The following is an 18,378-nucleotide window of genomic DNA, read 5'->3' as shown; positions in this document are numbered from 1 at the left end:
GATGATTGGGCCGTGCTGGTGTCCAGTAATACCATTCTCATTCCTCCCATCCACTTATTCACCAGCAAGAGTCATACGAGGGCAGGTGGTAGTGTCCTGGGGCTTGCGTTGGGTGATTCCCAGCTCTGTCACTTTGCTCTGAGGCCCTGAATACTTGCCCTTCTGGGACCCCGCTTCATTTTCTGGAAAACTGGGGTAATAGTTCTACGTCACGGCACTTTGGAGAGGATCGAATGGGGTGGTGGGATGTGGGAAAAGCATGTCTGCATGGCAGAGGTGTGCCGGTCACACCACAATAACCCAGTGTTTAATGGCCTAAGGCAACAAAGGCTGATTTCCTACTCATGCTGCACATCTAGGGCAGGTGAACATAGGGATACCCTGCTCACTGAAGCCACAGTGGGATGCAGGCTGATGGAGCAGCCCTCAACTGCATTGGCAGTGAGGCCAAGTCAGCATTGGCTCTTACAGCTTCTGCTTACAGTTCATTAGCCAGAGAAAGTCACATGGTTATATGGACTTTAAGAGGGCAGGGGAGGGCAATCCTATCGTGTGTCAGAAGGGGAAAGAGCCGGAGTAATTATTTCCAGCCCTATGGCAGGCATAGTTGCTAGTCTATAAGGATGGCTAAGATGTGGTCCTTGCCCTCAAGAAGCTTCCGCAGAAATTACCTCCAGATCATTCCCAGAGGCCTCTGAAACATCTCCAGAAGAGTGCACTGCACTTTCTGCTGTGAATCCCCCTCCGCCTCACTGTCACATTATTAGAGCCTTTGCTACAGACAGCTAAGACATCCACCTGTCTCCTTGGCCTCTGCCCCGCTGGTTGTAAAAGAACTCCACGGCCTCACTTTTCATGCTGGTGTCCTGCCTTTGTCCTTCACCTGGACTGTGCGGAGAGGTGCCTGGGCAGCAGGCACCTCCCCAGGCTTCAGCTAATTGCACCATGCTTGAATGCTGCTGGGAAGAACAGCTCTTCACTTGCCTCAAGCCCTTCTTGTTCCAGACACCTGCTGGCCTGCCCATGGCCCAAGCTTGGGTCTGTTGTTCTGACTTTGGGGAGAAACTTAAATCAGGCTTTGCCCCTTCCAACTTCCCTAGGATCATTTTCTTGCTCTCTTGCTGGAGGGCTGACATCTCTGACACCCCCTTCTCCGTCATCCAGAGAGTCCTGCTGTGGTCTGAGACTCACCAGAGTTTTTCCTACTTTCTCCTGAATCATGTCCCTTCTCCTTGGGCAGTTCAGTTGGGACCCTGAAAAAGAAAATTAAAAGATTTAAAATAATATTATTAATAACAGCAACAAATATAACAGCCTTTGATGTGCCAGGTTCTGTTCTTAGAACTGGAGAAACGTGAACTCATTAAGTGTTCACAACAGGCCTACGAGCTAGGGATTATTAATATCCTTATTTTATAAACAAGAAGGAAACCGGTCCAGAGAGGTTAAGTAATTCATCCAAGGTCACACAGCTAGTAAGTGGCGGAGCTGGAATTTAACCCAGCCAGCCTGACTGCAGAGCACACGCAAATCGTTTTTCCAGCACAGCAATTATTTATTCCGTGGTTGAAGTTCTAGATTGCAAGAGGCCATTCACTCCTGATGCTCATTTTGTGGATGGAGGCGAGAGAACGTTCCTGAGGCATTATGAGGGCACGACTGGCCTCTGGTGGTCGTTGGCGTGCATTGCCACTTAGAGTGCAGCGAGCCCAACCAGCCCACAAAGCGCTTCACAGGACACTTCAGAGAATGAACTGGCAAATATACGTGCAGCCTGCATGCAGCGATGGCAGATTGACTGTTTCTTTCCCTCTGGTTTGATGTGTTTTACATTTTTTCCCGGGGGAGGGGGGGGGACAAAGGCACGCAAGCAGCTCTCTACCTCTGTGAGAACAAGCAGAAGAAAACCACAACTATGCAACTATCAAATAGCAAGTCTATGTGTTTCTTGTCATGGAAATGCTATGTAGGGTAGATGCCCATGAAATGTCATCCTAAACAGATGCAAAAGCACATTTTCAGTCGTTTGTAACTAAGTTAGGGTAGAATGCTTTCCTAAATTAATCAGGGTAGTCTTCCACTATAGAACGTTGCGTGCAGAAAGATTTATTTTTCAAGTTCAGCCGTTTTAGATTATCTGTGTTCAAATAGAAAACTGAGGTCGTTTTTTGGTTTGATGTGGAAAGACAGAGATGGCCATGTCTGACGAGGCTGAAACTGGGCAGCTTGGCTTGAGAAGTAGCATTTCAATACTATTTTTTTGCGGAGGAATCTGGCTTCTTAGAAAGCCCTAGCCAAGACCCACCAGACAAGGTGGCCTTGCCCAGTAAGTCTTCAGGGTAGTGGAGAAGGAAGGATGAAGAGGAAAGGGGATCCCCACCTGTGCACACGGAAATCTGATCTTGGAGGCTATGCCTGGAGATCGCCCGGATGAAGCCCCGCTAACAGGTGGCTGACCTGAGGAGTCATGACTTCTGGAGGTCGGGTTTTCAGCCCTCCAGATGGAGAATCATCAGCATTTGCAGCTCGTCACTTGGCTATTTAAAAATCTTGAGAAGATAGAGCAAGGTATTCACATACGGAAGTCACACCAAGAACAGTCCTTCGTTGGTCAGAGATCCTCTGCGTGTTTTTCACCCCCTGCCAACACACTCCACTTCAATTAATGTGGAAATCACAAGAAAATTGCTCATAGGAAGAGTTAGTAAGGGAGACCTACTTTTAGGACATACCTTGGGGTCTGTATGTACTCACACCACCCACAGGTCATGCCTGGACCACATACATTCATCTCCTGTCCTTGGGTAACTACTTCTCCATGACCATGCCTTCAAATCATCATCTCCGTATGGGCAACTAGCAAATGCATTTCCTTACTCCTCCTTCTGTTCTGGGGTCCTGACTTATATCCAACTACCCGACAGAGAACTCCATTCAGTTGTCCCTCTAGACCCCCATGTAACATGTCCAAAGCTGACCCCAGCATCCTGTCCTTGGGAGTGCCTCTCCTTGACTTCTCCATTTATTTTAATGGCATCACCATTCTCCATGTGATTCCAGGGCAGAACCTGAAACCCCTCAACTTTGCCTCGTGCTTCTGTCCCACCCAGTGGACCTAGTTAGTCACTTGCTGACATCTCTTACATCTGTCCTCTTCTTACTGCTATGTACCTTTCCCACCCCATGGCACGATATAGGGGGCAAGTATGAGTTTCAGAGTCAGACTTGGGTTTAAATCCCAACTCTGCTGTTTGTTACATGTACAAATGCAAACTTCTTACGGAATTCATTTAAACCTCTGTAAAATGGAAGCAATATGTGATTGATTCCTTCTGTTCAGTGCTGGTGTTTCTCACCAGGGCTGACTCAGCTTCCTAATTAGTCCTTGCTTCTTGGCCCTCAGTCATAAATTTTGCTTGGGTACTCACTGTTTGCCAGGCCTTGGGCTAATCTCTAGGAAAAGAAACATTGAACAATTCACAAGGCCCTGCCCTCACGAAGCTTGCAGTCCAACAGAGAGCATAAATTCTTTCCTTCCGGTGATTTATTTTCACTTTTCTGTTCAATGAATCTTGCTGAAGCACAGATCACATCATGTCATTTCCCTACTCAGGACTGTCAATGGCTTCCCATTTCCCATCTCATGTGATATCTATTCTTTTGTCTACATTCAAGCCCTCCTAAATTAAAAAAATCTTTACCTCCTTTTGTAGCCTGATTTCCTATACCCTACCACCCAACTTCCTTCTTTCTATCAAAGCAGAACTATTTTCTAGGAGACACTTGTATTTTTAAAAATTACTGATCACTGTTTCTGTTTTGGAGAAATCCCATGACCATGGGTCTTAGTGAGAGGCCCCCTTCACACAGAAGCAGGGGCACACTGTACTTCTCCTCATTGTGTGGATCCTGAGATGTAGGCAGTGACTCAGGCACCAGCAGCCGAAAACTCTCTTCAGGATTCTGAATTTTGAGGGAATGACAGATCCCTCAAAACACTCAAATGGTATCAGATGAAACACTCAACTGGTTAGCTGCAGATTTCTTAATGAAGAGACTATTTACAGAGGTATAGGCAGGGTTATGGGGGTTAAGAAAGCCAGCAAGAGATGGTGAAGTCTCCTCCACCCTAAGAGTAGCAACACCCTCGGGGGTGCACTTATAAAGGCAAATCTAGATAAAAGCGTGTAGACCTCCACCCCAAAATGTTGCACTTTCCTACATTTGTCACCAAAAAAATCTGGAGAATAACATAAGAATGTATTCTTGGGTTGCCTGACCAAAGAGGGAAGGGGATCATTTTAGCCGGACTGGGTTTATCAGTAAAAGTGCACTTACCAGTGACTAGCTCAATCATCTGGACGTGATCCTTGTTGTTAGCTTGGTCAATAGATTGAAGCTAGTAAATGACATCAAGGTGAGACACATTTCTTTACGTAGAAGAAGAAGTCAAAATGGGAATGCTGGAGTACATTTAGCATGTTCGATCAGTATCCATTCTGTGTTTCTGGAGAGGGTCAATTTAGCATACTCTTCACCAAGGCCTTTGGAAATAACATTGAGAAGGAGATCTACAAAAACAAAACAAAACAAAAGGAGATCTACCATCTTTGAGTGATGCTTTTATGGCTATTGAATGTGGACTGGGTATGCTAGTGGGAGGCATTACAATTGGAATGTGTCCCCTGATTTCAGTGGGGTTGGAGAGCCACTTGGGCTCTCCATAGAAGCACTTATTGGACACAGACCAAGGTATGATGATGTGTTTACCATACATAATAGACAATAGAGCTGACTTGGTAATTGCAATGATCAGACTAACAAGAATCTTTGGCAGAAGATAATTGATTCTGAAGTTCCATGAATATATGGATAATTCATCAAAGTGCTACTTGATTTGTATAAGTAAAAGTGACTTTCAGACTGAGAGACTATGGATTTGCCCAAAGTGGGTATTATAAACACATGGCCGGAAATTGACCTCTGATCACCAAAACACTCACAGCTCTCTCAAACCCTGACTCCCATCAGGGAATCAGGCCTGAGAATGGGAGTGCCACTTCTATGCGGACAGAGACTTGACACCAGAGAGGCATGTACTGTGCCCATGCCTGACCACTGCCTGCGCTTCAGCAAAGCCAAGTGTCCAACTTATTGGGAAGTATCAGCTGTGACAAACAGAGACCTCAAAGAGCTCAATTTAACTGAGTCATGGGGAAAGTCCGTATTTTTTTCTTCTTGATTTCACATTTTTGCATTAAACGATTAATTTAATGACAGAACTGAGACTCTATCTAGATCTGTAAACAGTGAAGTGATAGCATGCCCAGCTGATTCACAGTCGACCTATTTAATATAAGGGAGTACCCCTCACATACAAAGAGACTTGGATCTGGGAAGATCTCACTTCTTTCAGATTGGATCCATCAGATCTCAAAGAATCATAGTGCATGGAGAGCATAGGTCAGTCTTCAAGGTCTCCTTACTATTGATGAAGAAGGATGGTATCTAACAGCACTTTATAATGGATGAAGCTCCTGTTGGCAGCGTGGCCACATGGAAAAGTCCATTGTGTTGGAAACCTGATGGTAAAGCGACATCCCTGACTCAGCTGAAACCTGAAGTATTTTGATAAACTAAATGGAAAACTACTCTCTCAAGCTCTGATGCTTAATTTGAAAGTTATCAATAAGGTGCAACCAACATGATATTAAATAAGCAATTTCCAGGGATGCCTGGGTGGCTCAGCGGTTGAGCATCTGCCTTTGGTTCAGGGTGTGATTCCAGTCCAGGGATCGAGTCCTGAATCAGTCTCCTCTTGAGGAGCTTGCTTCTCCCTCTGCCTAGGTCTCTGCTTCTCTCTGTGTGTCTCTCATTAATAAATAAATAAAATATTAAATAAATAAATAAATAAATAAATAAATAAAAATAAGTAACTTCCAGATCTTGTGACTGCATGTCTGACTTAAGCTAGGCCCCCATGGCAGAAAGGGATACCAAGTTGAGCCATAGGCAGCACATAAAGGAATTGGGTGCCTTTATGAAAGACTCTATAGAAACACCTCCAGGACACACTATGGCTTTTCCTCCTGGCTTTCCAAAGATACCTAAAGACCACTTACTGAACTTACCGGGTGCTGGGGAAGACACTATTTTGAGACTGATTATAAGCCAACAAATTCTCAGAGACTGAAGAGGGAGCTTATGGAGGCCATTGATCCACGTCAAATACAGCTTAGTGGGATCCCAAGCACATCCTAGTTACTTCACCAGTGCTTGGGTATATAGTTAAAATCAATATTTCAACAAAAGAATCTTTACCTTGGAGTAAGATATTTCATGTTTGGAAGGACCCCAAAGGCTCCAAAAGCCCTGCCAAAAATTTTTTTTTTAAGATTTTCTTTCTTTGAGATAGAGCTTGCATGCAAGAGAGAGCACAGGCATGGAGAGGCAGAGAGAGGGAGAAGCAGGTCTCTGCCTGAGTAGGGGACCAGATGTGGGGCTCCATCCCAGGACCCCGGGATCACGACATGAGCCAAAGCCAGACACTTAACACACTGAGTCACTCAGGCACTGCCCCCAAATTTTTTTTAAAAAGTAATACAGCATTCCTGGGTTGGTGAGGAAGATATTTGCATAAATTACTGCTACTTGAAAGACGCAGGGGTGGTGATTCCCCTCAGGAATGTCCCAGTACCAGCTGTGGGGTCCTTGTGGTTCCAGGACTGTTCCAAGTAAAGGCCCCTGTACCCCCAGCAGTGCAGGAAAATGAGCTTCTTTCTGGCTATGGGTAAGATGGCCCCCTCTTGGTTTATGCAGCCATAGGGATGGAAACTTCTTCCTTAAGTTACAAATCTCTGGTTCATCTGGCCTTCCTGTTTTTGCTTTCCTGGCTCATTCAGTGTTTTTGTAACTGATTCCTGAATTAAACCTGAATTAAACCCTCTATGTTAGAAATGTTTAGCTTGGTATCTGTTCTCCACATTAGGCCCAGAGTGATATGCTATCCATTCTTCAAAATACATCCCTAACGCACTCTCCTCCGTGAAGTCTTCTCTTTGATCTTGCACCCACAGGTAATCTCTGAACTACTTGTGATTAGTTATTGCTTTTTGAACGTTTTTTGGCACTTGCAATTTTTCCTCTTGTATAAAATTGACTTATTTTATCCCATCCGATTTGCATTAGATTGTAATCACATCGAAAACAGCCACTGAATCGTAATCGTTGTATTTTCTGCAGCAACTAGCTCAGTTCCACTGACTCAGCTGATGTTCTGAGCCACCACTGGTTGACTTGAACTGATGTCCCAAATGGTAACCCTAAGATCTTACAGCATCGTCTTTCTTCAGTGATTCTACTACTTGTGCTGTGCTGCAATAGTTGTACTCAGAATGTAATCATTACATGTGTGGGTTTTTTTTTTTAACTGCAGTTAAATTGCAAGGAAAAAAAATTCTATCCAGTAATTCCCCAAACTGAAATGAAAATATTTGCTCTATTTCCTGCCTTATACTCATTCATTGATACACTTAAAACAGTACTTTCCACAAACGTTATCTCATGTAAACCTCACATGATGATGTAAACTAGGAATTAATACCCTCACTTCACGAAGTGCTGAGTAGCAGAATTTGGCCTCCTGGTCCAGGTCCTTTGACTTAAACGTCCAGCACTCCTCCTCGCCCTTTGTTTGAAGCTGTGGTCTGGCAAGCCGAGGATCATAATTCTCTGAGTGCTTTCTTGCTGCTAACAAATGCCATTAGCCATACAGACTTCCCTGTTTTATACAAAGGTACAGAATAATAGATGATTTGTGATTCCTCTTTCATATGAAATAAAGGGGAAAATGACCGTTTTATTTCTTTGGCTTAGAGAATGTGGACAATCATGTGCTCCATTTCACAGTTCATTGCGCGTGCATTTATTAGATTAGCACTGGTTTAGAAACGCACCGTAGAACCTCCCAATAACTTGGCAACCACTTTCTGATTGCTTTTCAGAACTGTACTGTCTTGTTCTCCCAAGACTCTGACCAAGGATTAGTGAGTTAAAACTGAAATGCTGCAGGCAGAAATTGAATCCAATCCAGGCAAAGCTCAAGTTATTACTTTGCTCCACCTGTTTATTATTTGGTTTTTCATTGGTGCCACTTCTCATCTCAGGGGCTGATGTCATAGAAGCAGATCTCCTTTCTAGGCCAGGAGATGAAGAGCAGCATGTGTGCCTTGGTACAGAGTGGGGAGGTTCCTTCCATCACTATCCCTGTGTTGGCCCCCAAACACCTGAAAATATAGCCCCAGTAAGTTCATCTTGTACTTGGCTGCAGAAGAATTCTTCTCTGGCCAGCTATATGAGGTGTTGTTTGAAGGATACTGGAAATGTCCAGGCATAAATGTCATTCTCTGCACCACACCCCTTGTCTTACTTTGTTGTTAATACCTAAATTCTACCAACAATAAGTCATTCTTTCCTTTCTAGCTGGTTTGTAAATTTGTCTTCCTGAGGAATTTAATACATTGATTCTGCTTCTCTGATCTTATCCAACCCCCTCATCTGATCATACAGCTTTGACTCCAGAACCTTAACCACCGACGTTATATAGGCAGATATACATAGAATACTGCCTGATAAATAATAAGTCCTCAAACAATGGTCATTATTACTGTTGTTATTATTATTACTATTATTAAATTTGTTTTGTTGGTAAAATCAGCAACTAATGGCTACTGTTCATTGAACATGTACTATTTTAGGTATTGTTCTATGTGCTTAATTTACTATTTGATCATTGCAACCACCCTACGAATGATGTGCTATCAGTTGCCACATTTTATAGGTAAGGGAATGGAAGAAGCATCTTTCCCAAAGTTAAAATTTCTAGAAAGTGGCAAAACCAAAATTCAACGTTCTGCACCCTGATAGTGGAGGAAGTGAAGACAGAGGGCAACAGAAGTATCTCAACAAGCAAGAGCTCAGAGGCAGAGGAAAAAAAAAATTGAGGAAATTTGTCTAGACAAAAGGAAAGATTCACAGGTCTGGGCCATTAAGGAATGGTGTGGGCCCTCGTTCTCCCCAAAGCCTTCAGAATGAGGTGTACAATATTATGTACCTTGGGAAAGCTTGGAGGATGCATTTGAAGGCAGAGGATGCATTTGAAATATGGTTCTCAGCCTTTCTTTGCATTGGAGTTATTGCTTGGTGACTCCCCATGGGTGTGCTTGGGTCTGTGGACAGCTCCCAGCCTTGACTTATGTATCTCCTCTTTACCCCTCCACTCTGGGGAGCACACTGGAAATTAAGTGAATGAAAGTGATGTCTTTTGGCCAAATAACTTTGGAGAGCATTATCTGGTGGCCCCAGTGGGCTATGTCTGAGGAGAACCCAAACATCCATGCTTCCTGCAGGATATCTGCGGGTGCACTTGCCTTGAGAGTTGGAAAACTTCTGGATCAAAGTATGGGAATGAGGAAAAAGAACAGAGGCATAACTATGCAAAGCCAGATCCCATGAACACAATTTAGATGTGGTAGAGAAAATGGTGGCCATGTCATCTACCCACTTTCCAGCCCCGCAGACATGCTCCACTCCCACCCTCAGGCTGCAGAAGGGAGTCTAGCCAACCATGGGCTCTGAGTGGGGGCTGGGCTGGGCTGACAACTAGCCAACTCCTGTGGCTGCGGGAGCAGGATGAGTGACCATCCCGCAGTGACCAGTCTGGCTGGCTCTTCTTTCTCTTTTTCTCTTTTCTTTCTTTCTTTCTTTCTTTCTTTCTTTCTTTCTTTCTTTCTTTCTTTCTTTCTTTCTTTCTTCTTTCTTTCTTTCTTTCTTTCTTTCTTCTTTCTTTCTTCTCTTCTCTTCTTTCTCTTCTCTTCCTTCCTTCCTTCCTTCCTTCCTTCCTTCCTTCCTTCCTTCCTTCCTTTCTTTCTTTCTTTCTCTTCTTTCTTTCTTTCTTTCTTTCTTTCTTTCTTCTTTCTTTCTTTCTTTCTTTCTTTCTTTCTTTCTTTCTTAAGATTTATTTATTCAGAGAGAGAGAGGAGAGGCAGAGACACAGGCAGAGGGAGAAGCAGGCCCCATACAGGAAGCCCGACGTGGGACCCGACCCCAGGTCTCCAGGATCACACCCCGGACCACAGGCGGCACTAAACCACTGCACCACCGAGGATGCCCTCTCTTTTTTCTCTATTCCTCAGTCATCACTTCCCGGTATCAACACTGTTGGCAGTGGGAGCAGTGGGAGCCCACGTTGCCTATGTCATAGCCTGCCTAGTTCCAACATATTGTCCCAAAGGTGGGCAAGGTGGGTTGGGGTGGACACTGTAACTGTCTGGAATGTACTACAGCATGAGATACCAGAAGTACATGAAATATGCTGCATACGTTATGAAACACAGTTCAGAAATTTAGTGGTTATGCTATATCACACCTTTTGTTTATTAAAACAAACATGTGGGACACCTGGGTGGCTCAGTGGTTGAGCGTCTCTCTTTGGCTCAGGGCGTGATCCCTGGGTCCCAGGTCCTGGGTCCCTGCAAGGAGCCTGCTTCTCCCTCTGCTTATGTCTCTGCCTCTCTCTCTCTCTGTCTCTCATGAATAAATAAAAATAAAATCTTTAAAAAATAATAAAAATAATAAAACAAACATGTCAGTTAGCACTCTGTAGTGGGGAGAGCTGCCTTCCCAGTTATTTTCCCCATCCCTAGCTCCTTGGTGAGAAATCTGTCCCTTTCCCTATCTGTCTGGACTTTTTTCCTGGCCTCCCTGTCTCCCCTCCTGCTCTTACCTACCCACCTCCTTCTCCTCGCTCCTTCCCTCTCTCCATACTTCACTTTGCCACTCCTCTTTGTCATCTCTCTTTTACAGCTGCTATGCGATGGTAAATGAAAAACCCCAAATCCGAGTAAAAGTGACTTCCTCCCTTCTCCTAACTTTTCTCCAGAGTGTTGGAATATGCATGTAAACATTTTTCTCTTCCCACAAGGCTTGTGTGTTTTTAATCTGAAATGGCACCATTCCAAAGCTTGCGTGTGGAGCTATTAGCTGAGTTCCTCTATTATCAACAAGTTCTATGGTGCCCTATGTTTAGGAGAAAGGTGGATGACAAGGAAGCAAGCATAATCAATTTTTTAAAATTAGTTTCAGAGGTGGAATTTAGGGATTCATCAGCTTTCAAAAGGACACTTCTCTACAGTGACCTATTGCCACAAAAATGCTGTATAACAAATAACCCCCAAAATTAGTAGGATTATTTATTTCTGCTCACATGGCTGCAGGTCAGCTAGATGGGACTGATCCAGCCTGGGATGGACTGGGCTGGGCTCGGTTCGGCTCAAGGCTGCACTTGGTTGCAGTTCTGTTCTGAGTCTCTCCTCATCCTTGGATCAGTGGGATTCTTGAGCATGTTCTTGTCATAAGCAGGACAGAAATCCAACTGGTCAAGCACAATTCAAGCCTCTGTTTGCATCATGTCTTCTAACGTCCCACTGGGCAAAGCGTGTCACATGGCCACACTCAAAGCCAGAGGATGGGGAAGTAACACTCTGCTTCTAGTAGGAGGAACTGCAAAGTCACATGATAAACAGTATAAATATGGAGAAGGATGAAAAACTGGGGACCCTGAATTCAACCTACCACATTCCCATCTCCTGGGAAGGAGCTGTCACCCTAAAGCCACGAATAGCCAGGATTTGGATGAAAACTTCATTTTGGTAACTCTGGTGGCATAAGGGGCCCTTTTGATGCAGAGGCAGTGGGGCATGAGGGAAAGCAGGCAGAGGAGTGGCCATGGCAATGGGATGCCACGTGAACATTCTGAACTTCTCACAAAGGATTTCTTTCCAGGATACTGTCTGCCTCCTTCCATGACCTTCATGCTGTCAGTTGTCCACTTAGAGCCTCCATTTTTCACCCATAGAAACAACATAAGGGGAGAGAAGGGCCAGAAGGAGCTACATGGTCTTGAGTTCCCTCCAGACTTAGAAGTTTACTTTTTTTTTTTTTAAGATTTTATTTATTTATTCATGAGAGAGAGAGAGAGAGAGAGAGGCAGAGATACAGGCAGAGGGAGAAGCAGACTCCATTCAGGGAGCCTGATGTGGGACTCGATCCCTGGACTCCAGGATCACGCCCTGGGCCGAAGGCAGGCACTAAACCACCGAGCCACCCAGGGATCCCCAGAAGTTTACATTTTTGAAAAAATATTAAAACATCCTTACCTACCTGGCCCCTCCCTCTCTCCCAACACTGTATTCACCCAGCAAGACCTCAACCCAACTTTCTTTTTAAATTTTATTTTTTTTATTTTTTTAAGATTTTGCTTGTTTGACAGAGAGAGACCACAAACAGGGTGGTGGGGCCTGGAGGGAGGGGGAGGGTTGGTGGCAGGCAGAGGAAGAAGCAGGCTCTTGCTGAGCAGGGAACCTGATGCAGGGCTTGATCTCAGGACCCTGGGATTGTGACCTGAGCCAAAGGCAGACGTTTAACTGACTCAGCCACCCGGGCACCCCTCAACCCACCTTTCTGCCTAGTGCATACCAGAACCCAAGCAGGCTCAGTGTTTCTGAAGGGAGTGTGATTCCAGCAGCGTTGGCTAAGCCCACTTCAAACTTATGATCAATAGCCCAAATGACTCTCACCACTGAACAACATCCTACATTTTCCTAGTAAATACACAGTCCAAGCTTATCTCTCCTTGCATTGCCAGTATTTTTTCCTTGCCACATGGTCATTAGGTGACCTCACCCCATGACTTCATAGAAAATATAGAAGTCATCAAAACAAAAATACCTCACTTTCCTCCATTTTCAGCAGGGGACCCTCAGGTCTGCTCCCTTCCTCCACCCGCAGCTGATACGATTAGCCACAGCTCAGGCAACCTGTGAAAGTTGTGTAACAGGAGAAAAAACAGGCCCTTGTGTTAGGTGTGCTGCTAAGACTTTGCAGATATTTGCTACTTCAGCATAACTTAGGGAAAGCTGGCTAATATCTTTTGCTCTTCACCAAATTAATACATACGGCAAAAGCAACTGTGTCATTGAAAGAGTCCATAATCTAGAGTTAAAAGACCCACATTTGAGATCTAGATCAGACATTGAATTTGTTATTTTGGATAGATCACTCAACCTCTAAACCTCATTTTCCTAGTTTGTAAATTGGAAATAAAATGTCGTGGGGTTTTGCTTTTTTTTTTTTTTTTTAAGCATTGTTATTTTTTCTACTATAGTCAATAATCATAATTCCTCCCACTTTTTGTTCTCCCACAGTTGAGTGCTTGCTTACCGGGCACTGGGGCCCAGCACCTTCCATGGGTTTAGTCGTCACTGTAATGTCATGAAATAGGTGTATTATTCCTTTTTACACACTTAGAGCTCGAGGTCTTGCAATATTAAGGAATGTTGCCAAGGTCACACAGTAAATAAGAGTAGACAGACACCAGTACATTTGCAGAAGCTCAATGTGTTGAATTTAGCAAAAATTTCAACTTTACAAGTAGAAAGAAACTCATAAAAGGAATATATAAACTCCAACTCATACATTTTAGAACTGTAATATTTTAAGATTCGTGTTATTCATTAGAATATCTAACAGCAGCATGTGCAAAGTATGAGAATCACACTGTATTTGGTTGTGTCTAAAGACCATTTTTCTCTTGCTTTTACCACGAGATGGCGCCCAAGGCCAACAGCTCTAACAAGTCGACCCTTTTGGTCTGATCACTTCCCAGCACAACTTTGCCGAATATTCTGGCACTTTCAGGACAGGCCTCACACCATGCTCATACCAGAGGGTTCAAGCTAGAACAGCTGATCAGCGTCCTCTTGGGCTGCAGACATCTGGATACCCTAGGCCAACACTCAGACTACATTTGGAATTTTTTCCTGTAGGTTTGTTAACATTTTTCCAAGTAAATTTACCTTGAGAACCTCCCTTTAGAAACTTTAGAGGTCCTCAGCCCAGACACGACACACCTGTCCCTTCTGACCAAGATATATTATTATGAATGTTACCATTTAATGCAATAAAATAGATATTTAAACCATTTTTTAAGGTTTATTTATTTATTTATCATAGACAGAGAAAGAGAGGCAGAGACACAGGAGGAGGGAGAAGCAGGCTCCATGCCAGGAGCCTGACGTGGGACTCGATCCCGGGACTCCAGGATCACACCCTGGGACAAAGGCAGGTGCTAAACCGCTGAGCCACTCAGGGATCCCTAAAATAGATATTTAATGTAACTTAAACTTTTAAGTCTATTGTCATGTTAAAAATTGCACTCTATGACTCAAGCATGGTTCAGCGAGAACATGATGGGTAAAACCTGGGAGCATATTAGAAGTGTGGAGTTTTTGGGGTCCGCTCCTCACCTACTGGGTCAGATCCCCCAGGTGATTCATACCACCTTTGAGTTTGAGAAGCACACAAGAGCCACAAGCCAAGTGGTCTTCCTGTAAATTAATTTTTAAAAGTGCTTCCCTGCAGGCAGATGTAGCCACAAATGTCTGAGCACAGCAGAATGTCAGCACCCACTAGCACTTTTGGCCAGGGGCTCCCATGCTTGGATTAAATCTGCACAGCAACCCTGATTACTGATTTATTGATGGTCATATTGTGTTGTCTCTCCTTCCCTTCCTCCCTCCCTCCCTGTCTTTCCTTGTTCCCTCCTTCCCTCTCTCCTGGCCATCTCCCATGCCTCTCTACATGGAATCTATACCCAAAGATCCACCATAATATATAGATCATGATAGATACAGTATGTCATTATAATAAATGTATATCTTATACATAATATATGTGTATATAATATATAATACATCATTGTAATATATAGTATGTGCTATAAAATATATTCATTATATATGATATATGATATATAATATTTGTTTAACCAGAACACAACAGTTTATCTTACCAGTGCTTCTATGGAAAGCACTTAACAATTTTTGGCTACTTGGAATATTTGTGTTATCCCCATTAGCTCTAGTAACCAAGAGTTGGTTCTATCCTAAACCCTGGGATAAACACATGCCTATTCACAAACTCACATGGCAAAGAGGAGGGAAGGGATTGATTAGGCAACCATCTTTTCCCCACCACACTCCCATCAACCCAGTACAATTTGCATATTTCTTTAAATGCTTTGGGATCTTGTTTATAAAATGACAAAATATTCTTGATGGTCTTTTCTTTAATTCTCATCTTGTTCTTCGTAAGTCTTTTCTGTCTGGTGCCGAGCATCTGAGGAATTAGGTTAAATCCTGGCCTGGGTCAACATTCCCTTTGGCTTATTCCCAAGGGCAGTGAGCGACTTGGTTTCACATGCCACCAACTGAGCTAAGTACTACCCAAAAGAAGATCACAAAAGGGCTCCTAGAGGAGCAGAGATAAAGAGGCATAAGTAGATGGGGGAAAGGTGGGTGGAAAGACCCGCAGGGAGAGCAGAGATGGGAGGAAGGCAGAGTGATGAAAAGGTGCACAAAATCAATAATGATGATGATATTCCCCGTCTCATGCACCGTCTTATGACATCCAAGTCTTCACTAGGATCTGTGCCTTGTCCTCCTCACAGTCCCCTGACTCAGCCTTAACCCCGATAGGCACCCTTTCTCCTCTGGGAACACAAATACAGGTTCCTGCCTCTGGCATTTTGTACTTGCTCTGAGCTCTGTTGACACATGCTTGCCCCCTGTATCTCCAGGTATCCACATGGCTTGCATCCTCCCTAGGTGGAGTTTTCTGCTCAAGATCTTGCCCTTGTCCCCACCTCCCCCTCCATCCTGTTTTATCTCTTTTTCAGCCCCTATAACCTCTTGACGTCTTACACATCTGCTTGTTTCTTTGTCTGACTTGCTGGACCAGAATACGGGTTTCAGGAGAACAGGGACTTTGTTTTGTTTGCCACCCAACCTCCAGCCCTGGGGAGAGTGGCCAACGCAGAGTAACGGGCAGTGATGCTCCGCAGAAGTGTCTTGAGGACTTGCCATGTACCAGGGGCTCTCCTAAGTGCTTTATACATAGTGACCTGTTTGCCCACAACGACTGTGTATGGTAGGTTTTGTACTGAAGAGGATCCCCAGGCAGAGGAGCGAGGTAACTTGCGCAAGCTTTCTTTGGGTTTGTTCTGACTTTCCATGGACTGGTCTTTCTCCAGTGAAGGATGCTCTGGAAGAGAGTTGGGCAAAGTACAGCCTGCTGGCTAAATCCAGCCCGCTGTCTGTTGTTACAAAATTCTAGTGGAACACAGACATGCTCTCTGGTTTATGTATTGTCTGTGGCTGCTCCGTGCTATGGTGGCAGTGTTGAGTAGCATGACAGGGACCATATGGCCTGCAAAGCCTAAAATGTTTACTAACTGTCCCTTTACAGGAGAAGTTTGCTGACCCCTGTTCTAGAAAGTAACCCCCTATGAAAACAAAGCAAAGCCCATTGTGGCCATCTAATTAAATGAATTTGATGGTTCGATCATTGTGTTTGATCATGTCTTTTCTAGGCATTCAGATGAACTAAGAAAAAAAAATTGAACTCAATAAATAGATATCCTCGTCTTTGTTCTGTTCTCACTTAGCTGAGTGATCTTAGGTCATCATTTCATGTTGTGGGATCTGTTTTCCCATAAGTAGCAAGAACAGTAACAATAGCTCTTGCTAAATGCCAGGCTCTGTTCTTGGCATTTTACTATAAAATGATAGTGTTTGATACTCCAAGTTAACCCGTTGGGATTTTCATAAATATTCTGACTGTCCTTCCAGGCAGACAGTAGAATTGTGCTTCCACACCCACTTGGAAGTAAGTGTGCCCATTGGACTTGTGTTGGTGAATGAAGTGTTGGAGGCATGGTTATAGGAACTTCCGACTGTATGGTAAGAGCTTGTGCACACCCCCTCTCATTCTTCCCGGCTCCCTGCCCCCAGGTCTTTCCTTTTACCATGGCAACCAGAAGTGTTCCAGAAAGTGGATGCTCTGTCAACCGAGTCTCAGAATGTGGATAATGCAGAGCAGAAACCCTGGTTGATCCTCATGGAGCATAAGCATTGAATATACTTGTTTTTGTTTCCCAAGCCACTGAGATTCAGGGCTGTTTATTACTGAAGCAGCAGCTTAACCTGCAGACCAAAAAGACAGCCACTAAGATTGTCTCCAGGCCAAATTCTGGAGTTTTAAGAATTGAAGGGCCTCTTCCTTTTCAGGGTAGGATCTTCATTATTTTTGCCACAGGGAAGATAGTCCCCTGTGATGTGGAGAAGTGATAGGTGACCGCTAGCTGTATCTAGGACAGGGGACAGGAGAGAGAATGGGAGAGGGTTCTTTCTGATTGAAGATGGTACAGTCTAGTTTGCCCTATTGTTATTTTATTTACAGTTCTGGATGATCTTAACCCCAAATATCTGCATCTGTGGCCACTTTAAAATGTCATCACTGCTCATTCCTATGGGTAAAGTACTAAATAAAGGTTCTTATTAAAATGTGTGTACATGCAAATGCATGCAGGTGCATGGTTACAGGAACGGTAATACATTAAGTTATTAGCAGTCATAAATAAAAACCAATGCATCAAGTTTTATTACCTGGAAGGTAAATGAAGGAGGCCTGAAAGAGATACATTTTGGAAAGCAGTGTAGGAACAGTTTATACATGAACATTTCCGGGAAATGGAGAAACCAAAGCAGCCAGGGTTCAAGGTTCCTGGGCTTGTGGGAGAACTGGAAGGGAATTGAGAAGGATGGAGCAGGTACAAATGTTGATCACTCGGACTCAATTTTGAATCTAAGTCAGACCCAGTTTTATTTTTTTTAAGATTTTATTTATTTATTCATGAGAGACAGAGAGAGAGAGAGAGGCAGAGAGAGACAGGCTCCATGCAGGGAGCCCGACTTGGGACTCGATCCCGGGTCTCCAGGTTCAGGGCCTGGGCTGAAGGCTGCACTAAACCCCTGAGCCACCAGGCTGCCCAGTTTTAAATACGAGAAAGTACAAAGGAGAGGCTGAGCATTTCATCAGTTTTATCAATGCAATTTTTAAAAGATTCAAATTGGCACAGAAAAAAAATGTATGGAGAGGGTGACAGGGATTATGTGAATTGTAAACATGGTGTATTGTCTGCATAAACCTTTTGCTTTTTTCCCATCCCATTCTTAGAATAGTTTCAGATTGCACATTAGATTGAAGGTGTAGGACATCTGATGTGTGGAAGAGTTCGCTGGCTCAGACTGGCCAACTTTCACCACATGTGGGCCTTGGGTGGAATAATTTTACAAGTGGGAGGATTTTTTTCATTGTCTTAGAAGAGACAACTGGTGTCTGTTTTAAGATGAGCCACAGGTCATTCTAAAGTGTGGGTGGACTTCTTTGTAACCAGCATAGACAAAGCCAAGTGGCAGCCAC

At 43.9% G+C, this 18,378-nt stretch overlaps 1 long non-coding RNA gene across 1 annotated transcript in view; it reads left to right on the top strand.

Annotated features, from left to right (window-relative positions):
- Positions 1–18,378, top strand: part of LOC112652815 (uncharacterized) — a 106,775-nt gene that overhangs the window by 65,398 nt on the left and 22,999 nt on the right. The window lies entirely within an intron of this gene.

This window comes from Canis lupus, chromosome 4 (genome assembly GCF_003254725.2).
Source record: "Canis lupus dingo isolate Sandy chromosome 4, ASM325472v2, whole genome shotgun sequence".
Taxonomy (NCBI): domain Eukaryota; kingdom Metazoa; phylum Chordata; class Mammalia; order Carnivora; family Canidae; genus Canis; species Canis lupus.
This window is presented reverse-complemented; position numbering and strand designations above follow the sequence as displayed.